Source organism: Trichosurus vulpecula, chromosome 6 (genome assembly GCF_011100635.1).
Source record: "Trichosurus vulpecula isolate mTriVul1 chromosome 6, mTriVul1.pri, whole genome shotgun sequence".
Taxonomy (NCBI): Eukaryota; Metazoa; Chordata; class Mammalia; order Diprotodontia; family Phalangeridae; genus Trichosurus; species Trichosurus vulpecula.
The window spans coordinates 246,090,883-246,097,783 of record NC_050578.1 but is presented as its reverse complement, the minus strand read 5'-3'; the positions used below and the strand labels follow the sequence as shown (position 1 = coordinate 246,097,783).

The 6,901-nt window shown below is 41.1% G+C and overlaps 1 pseudogene; it reads left to right on the top strand.

The window, feature by feature from the left end:
- The first annotated feature begins 3,448 nt into the window (after window positions 1-3,448).
- LOC118854956 lies at window positions 3,449-5,288 on the top strand (annotated as a pseudogene).
- Window positions 5,289-6,901: the final 1,613 nt, after the last annotated feature.

Below are 6,901 nucleotides of genomic sequence, written 5' to 3'. Positions count from 1 at the left end.
CTTAGAACAATATTGCTGCTGCTGTGGACAGCACCCCCTTGGCTCTGCTCATTGCGCTCTTTGTTATTTCATGCAAGTCTTCCATGTTTTTCTAAAATCAACCAGCCCATCCTTTCTTATGGCACACATAATATTATTGCATCATGATCATACACCACAACTGGTTTAGCCATTCTCCAATTGATGGGCATCCCCTTGGTTTCCAGTTCTTTGTCACTACAAAGACAGTTGCTATAAATATTTAGAACATATAAGTTCTTTTCCTTTTTTCCCTAATCACCTTAGGAAACAGGCATAATAGTGGGATTGCTGGTCAAAGGGTATACACAATTTTTATAATTTTTTAGGCATAATTCCAGATTGCTCTCCAAAATGGTTGGATCAGCTCACAGTTCCACAAACAGTGAATTAGTGGCCGAATTTTTTCACAACCCGTCCAACATTTATTGCTCTCTCCTATCGTTTTAGCTACTCTGATAAGTGTAAGATAATATCTCAAAGTTGTTTTAATTTGCATTTCTCTAATCAATAGTGATTTAGAGCATTTTTCCTATATGACTATATATAGTTTTAATTTCTTCATCAAAAAGCTGCCTGCTCATGTCCTTTGATTCGTCAATTAGGGAATAACTGATATTCTCAGAAATTTGACAAAGTTCTTTATATATTTGGGACATGAGATCTTTTTCTGAGAAACTGTCTATACGATTTTTCTCTCAATTTTCTATTTTCCTTCTAATCTTGGCTACATTGGTTTTATTTTAAAATTTAAATTTAAATAAATTTTTAAATTTAATGTAATCAAAATTATTTATTTGACACCTTACAATGCTCTCTCTTGTTTATTCATCAATTGTTCCATCCATAAGTCTAATAGGTAATGTTTCATGTTCTTCTAATTTTTTTAATGCTATCTGCCTTTAATATCTAGGTCATGTATTCATTGTGACCTCATCTTGGTAAATGGTGTAAGATATTGGTCTATGTCGAATTTTTGCCAGACCACTTCCCAGCTTTCCCAATAATTTTTAGCAAAAAATGAATTCTTATCCCCAAAGCTTAAATCTTTACATTTGTCAAACACAAAGTTACTATAATCATTTGCTACTGCATATCATATGTCTAGTCTGTTCCATTGATCTATCTACCTTTCTTTTTCTTAGCCAGTACCAAAGAGTTTTGACAATTATTGCTTTATAGTAGAATTTAAGATCTGGTACTGAGGTAAGTGCTATGATTATCCCCATTTTACAAATGAATAAGCTAAGGCAAACAGGGATAAATGACTTGCCTCTATTTTATAGCTACCAAGACTGAAGTCCTGGAAGATTCAGTGGCTAATAGATTGGCACAGAAAGAGGCAACTCCTGATAGAAAGGGAGAAAGCCTGGACTTAGTTTTATGCAGAATTGGGAATTCTAGTTTTCAGAATCCCTTCCTTCCTTCTTTCCTTCCTTCCTTCCTTCCTTTTTCCTTCCTCCCTTCTTCCTTCCTTTCTTCCCTTCTTCCTTCTCTTCCTTCCTCTCTCCCTCCCCTTCCTTCCTTCCTTCTTTCCTTCCCTCCCTCCCTCCCTCCTTCATTCTTTCCTTCCCTCCCTCCCTCCTTCCTTCCTTCTTTCTCTCCCTTCCTCCCTCCTTCCTTCCTTCCTTCTCTCCCTTCCTCTCTCCTTCCCTCCTTCCTTCCTTCATTCCTTCCTTCCCTCCCTCCCTCCTTCCTTCCTTCCTTTTCCTTCCTTCTTTCTTTCCTTCCTTCCCTCCCTCCCTCCCTCCTTTCTTCCTTCCTTCTCTCCCTTCCTCTCTCCATCCCCCTCCTTCCTTCCTTCCCTTCTTCCTTCCTTCCCTCCCTCCCTCCAGCCTTTTCTTTCTTCCTTCCACCCATCCCAACTGTGAGTTCATGAGAGCCAGGGCTGAGTTAGGCAACTCTTGAAAGTGGCTGTTTACCTCAGGAGACCAAGACCACTGAAAATACCTGGCAGGTGAGTCACAAGACTGAGTCTCCAGGTTCATTGATGGAAGGCCATAGCCAACCTTGCATTTGAGCTCCAGGACCTGGAGATGTGAAACATCTCTTTGAATCACCCAAACAGGGATTATCTCAATTGCAAAAACCCCAGCTTCCTGTTTCTAAGAAATTGGGCTTGGGGAAAGGAAGAAATTTCAAGAGGTTTGCTATAACCATGGGGAGTTGGGAGGGAAGAGGAAGGGTGGACTTCCCGCTCTGTAGTTCTAGAAGGCTCACAGAAAGGAAACTGGGCATGTGGGATGCAGATTTGCATTAGGACACTTCAGCAGAGTGGGGCGCCTTCCCCAAAACAGGCCAGAACATTTCAATCCAGTCAGGCTCCCAGGCAGAGTGGATAAGGACCTCGGCTAGGTTCCCCACAACCCTCCTCCCTTTTCCTCCCCCACCCCTCCAGAGATAATTTCTTAACTTAAGCCCTACAGAACACACAGGGCCCTAGCCTACTGCAAGCTCTGGGCCTCATAGAAAAGCCAGAACAACATTCAAAATGGCTTGAGATTTCAGATTACACTAAGATCTAAAAGGAGGGAAGGAAGGAAGGAAGGAGGGAGAGAAGGAGGGAAGGAAGAAAGGAGGGGAGGAAGGAAGGAGGGAGGGAAGGAAGTAAGGAAGGCAGGAAGGAAGGAGGGATGAAGAGAAGGAGAAAGGGAGAAAGGAAGGAAGGAAGGAAGGAAGGAGGGAGGGAGGAAGGGAGGGAAGGAGGGAGGAAAAAGGGAGGGAGAGAAGGAGAAAGGGTGAAAGGAAGGAAGGAAGGAAGAAAAGAAAGAAGGAAGGAAGAAAGGGAGGAAACATTTATTAAATGCTCCCTATGTCCCAGGCATTGTGCTAAGTGCTTTACAAATACTATCTCATTTGATCCTCCCAACAGCCCTGAGAGGTAGGTGCTATTATTATCTCCAATTTACAGTTGAGGAAACTGAGGCAGGCAAAGATTAAGTGACTTACCTAGGGTCATACAACCAGAAAGTCCCTGAGGCTGGATTCAATCTCAGGTGCACTTGATTCCAGGCTAAACACTGTGTCCACTGTCCCACAAGCTGCCCTTGGGGTTTAGGCCAAATCAGTAGTGTGGTTACACAGATTCAGAGGACTTTAGAAATCAGCTCCCCCTTTCCCTCGCACCCCTAACATTCATTAGCTCTGGCAGCAAGTCCTTTCAACTGTCATCCTCAATTTCCTCATCTGTAAAGTGGGGTAACAAATATCCACACTCCTTCCTTTCTTCACAGAGTTGTAATGATTAATTCATTCATTCAGCCATTCAGTGAGCGTTTATTAAGGGTCTCCTATGGGCCCACCACTAGGAGACAAAGACAAATATAAAACTTTCCTTGCACTTCAGGAACTTATATTCAATTGGAGGGGAGGAAACAATGTTCGCAAAGATCATTAAATATTAAGTACATGCAAAAAAGATGCAGAGCTAATGGGGGCAGGTGTGCTGTGGTTGGAGAATCAGCAGGTGAAGCTTGAACCGAGACCTGAAAGAAAGTCGAGATTCTATGAAACAGCTGTGGAGGTGGGGAATGGAACACCAAGTACGAGGAAGAGGGAAGAGAAGAGGAGTATGGGGGAAGAGGGAGGCAGCTTCTCAACAGCTTTGAACTGAAGAGTTTGTATTTTATCCTTAAGACAACAGAGAACCCCCCTGGGTGTTCTAGAGCAGAGGAGTGGCATGGTCAGGCTCTGGGGAAAATCCATCCATTTGGCAGCAGTATGGAAAATGAATTAGAAGAGGGAGAAACTGAGAAAATTAGAAGCCTATTGTAGTAGTAGGAAGGAAAGAAGGAAGCATTTATAAATTGCCTACCATAGTGGAGAAGGACTTTGAAAATATTATCTCATTTGATCCAGGTACTATCATTATTTCCATTTATTCATCCCTATTTCAACTTAACTATTGAAGAAACTGAGGCAGACCAAGTTAAGTGACTTGCCCAGGGTCACACAGCTTGTGTCTGAGGTTGGATCTGAACTCAGGTCTTCCTGACTTCAGGGCTAGTGCTCTATCCACTGAGGCACCTAGCTGTCCGTATAGAATACAAGGCATTTCATAAACTCTAAATTGTAACTTAAATGTCAGCAATTGTAATGATTTAGTCACTGTGTCATGGGATTTAAAGTTGGAAGGAACCTCAGAGGTAGGTTGTCTAGTTTATTGTTGATATTCAGTCGTGTCTAACTTCATGACCCCATTTGGGGATTTCTTGGCAAAGATACTGGAGTGGTTTGCCATTTCCTTCTCCAGTTCACTTTACAGATGAGGAAACTGAGGCAAACTGGATTAAGTGACTTGTCCAGGGTCACACAGTTAGCAAGTGTCTAAGGCCACATTTGAACTTGGGTCTTCCTGACTCCAGGCTTGGAGCTCTATCCACTGTATCACCTGTCAAACCCAAAAAGAAACAGATCTCTGTGGCTGCATGTCACCTTAGAAAACCACAAACTGACATTAACTATGTTGGGTTGTATTTTTATTTATTTTGTGCAATATTTCCCAGTCCCGTGTAGTTGACACCTTCAACCATTTTATTCTGTTTTAGCCATTTCAATCATTTCACAAATGAGAAAACTGAGGACCAGGGAACTGCACTTCTCCAAGTCCCAGTTCCTTTATTCTAGAGTGGAGGAGAGGAAGGCCTGGAAAAGGGAAGGGATTTGCCTGAGTGTGCCCATGCACACTAGCAGAGGTAGGACTGGAATGGAGCTTCCCTGCCCAGCAGCATGCTGGACCAGGATGCTGCACCTGGAGGCAGAAAAGACCCGAGTTTGAATTCTGACTCCAATGTTTACTTGTAAAGTCTCTTTCCCTCCGTTTGTTCATCTATAAAATGGGACTTACATGCCTGATACCATCCACCTCACCAGCCCTATTGTCCCAGAAAAAAATGTTTTGCAAATTGTAAGACACTCTAGGTGGTGGCCTGCTAGAAGGAAAATGTGAAGATTGACAAGGATGAACGGCTGGTAGTACGCATGAAGAGCATGAGGCTATTTCACCCGACGAACTTAAAGATGAACTATGTGAATGACAGCCTAGCCTCGCTTCGTTGTACTGTTATAAATATCAACACGATGATGGAAGAGCCTCAGACCCTCTGTGCTGTTTTCTCTAGTCCTGTTGGGTGTAAGCCTGAACAACAGATGATGTATGCTGGGAGTAAGAATGAGCTAGTTCAATCAGCTGTAATAACTAAAGCATTGTAAGAAATATTGACGACCTGACCGAAGAATGGTTATGTGAGAAACTTGAATTTTTCCACTAAAGTGAACTCTTAAGTATTTATGTACTAACCCGACTCTCCTGGAACCAGGCCTAAATACTTACTTATGCCTAAAAAGGCACAATTTTGTTTCCTGCAGCAAATAAAATATCTTCGGTTGTGCAAAATTTGTACAAAGGAGGAGATTCTTCTTATAGTAATGAAAATTTTAAAAGCATTTCCTCGTTTTTGTACTTGTTTAGTGGAAGACTTCTGCAGGGAATTTTCACACTCTTATGACTAATTTCTGTAACTTCTGGTTCAGAATTTATTACTTTTAGAAAGCATTGGAAAGTGGAAAGTGGGTTTTGCCTCCTTTTGACAAATACTGGATATTAGCATAGTGTAACTTGTCAGATATGTGAAACGTATTTAAAGGCTTGAATGACCAAATTTGAGCCCATAAATAATATGACTTTAGAGCAGGGGTGAGGCCGCGGGTTCCCCACTCCTGTTTTAGAGTATCATATATTGGAACTCAGAATCTTGTGGAAGTGAATGTTGAAAACTAAAATAAATAAACTGAAATGTGGAGTATCACATATGCTAACTCCTTTTTCATTAGTTCTGGAACTCATTTACTTTACTACATTTTTCTTCCATAACCTCCAATATCCATAATTATCAAACAATAGTAAGTCCTATGAAGTTATGAACTGGAATATTTCCTGATGTCACATGAGCGTTAGTCATTTTAAACCTGTTAATACTGTGCCTTTGATTTGTTAGCTTTAAAATTAATCTTGAGAGTTTTACACTACCAGTAATCCAGACTTGGTGAAATTAATACTTTTGTAAAGGGTCCAAGTAAAATGTTTTGTAGTGTCTAACTCTATAACTAAAATTTGTAATAAAACCAACTTAATTTCTGTAAAAAAAAAAAAAGAGATATTCTAGAAATGTAAACTATTATTCCACTGAGCAATGGGAATTTTTTTGTTGTTGTTGAATAAGAAATTATTCCTGTTTCTTTCTCCTACATAAATACCACTTCAGGGGACAGTCCAATTTGGCTCTGAGTTTTCTTCTCTCGCCAGTCAGTTAAGGGGTGGGGTTGAGTCAAAGTAGACCGAAATTTTCATCAAGTTCATGGCTTTTTGGATGGGATCAACACACTCTACCTAGTATGAATACATTGTTTATTTTTCTTTCTTTTTTTAATATTTACAGTCGGAAAGACTTTGCTTACTGAGTGACTTAACCAAATAGGAAAGGAGAGAACAGTTGTGTGTTATTTAACCTCCCTGTAAATGTCACCCGTCCTTTCTATGATTGGAGATTCCAAAGGTGACACCCCAGCTGGTAGCTCTCACCCACACCTGCCACCCCAAGCCTCTTCTTGGCTCTCTGTCCTTCCATAGTCTGCAAATGCATGTATTTTTTTTTCTTTATGATAGGGCAAAGGAAAGAAAAGGAGGGAGGCAAGGGAAAGGGGGGGAAAGTAGAAGAGACAGAGAGGAAAAGAAAGAGAGAAACAGGAATGGAGACAGAGAAAGAGAAGCAAGTGCTTGCTACATTTGAGGCTTTGTCCTAGATTGTTATTTGGTCATTTTCAGTCATGTCTGACCCTTTGTGACCCATTTGGGGTTTTCTTGGCATAGTGGTTTGCCATTTTC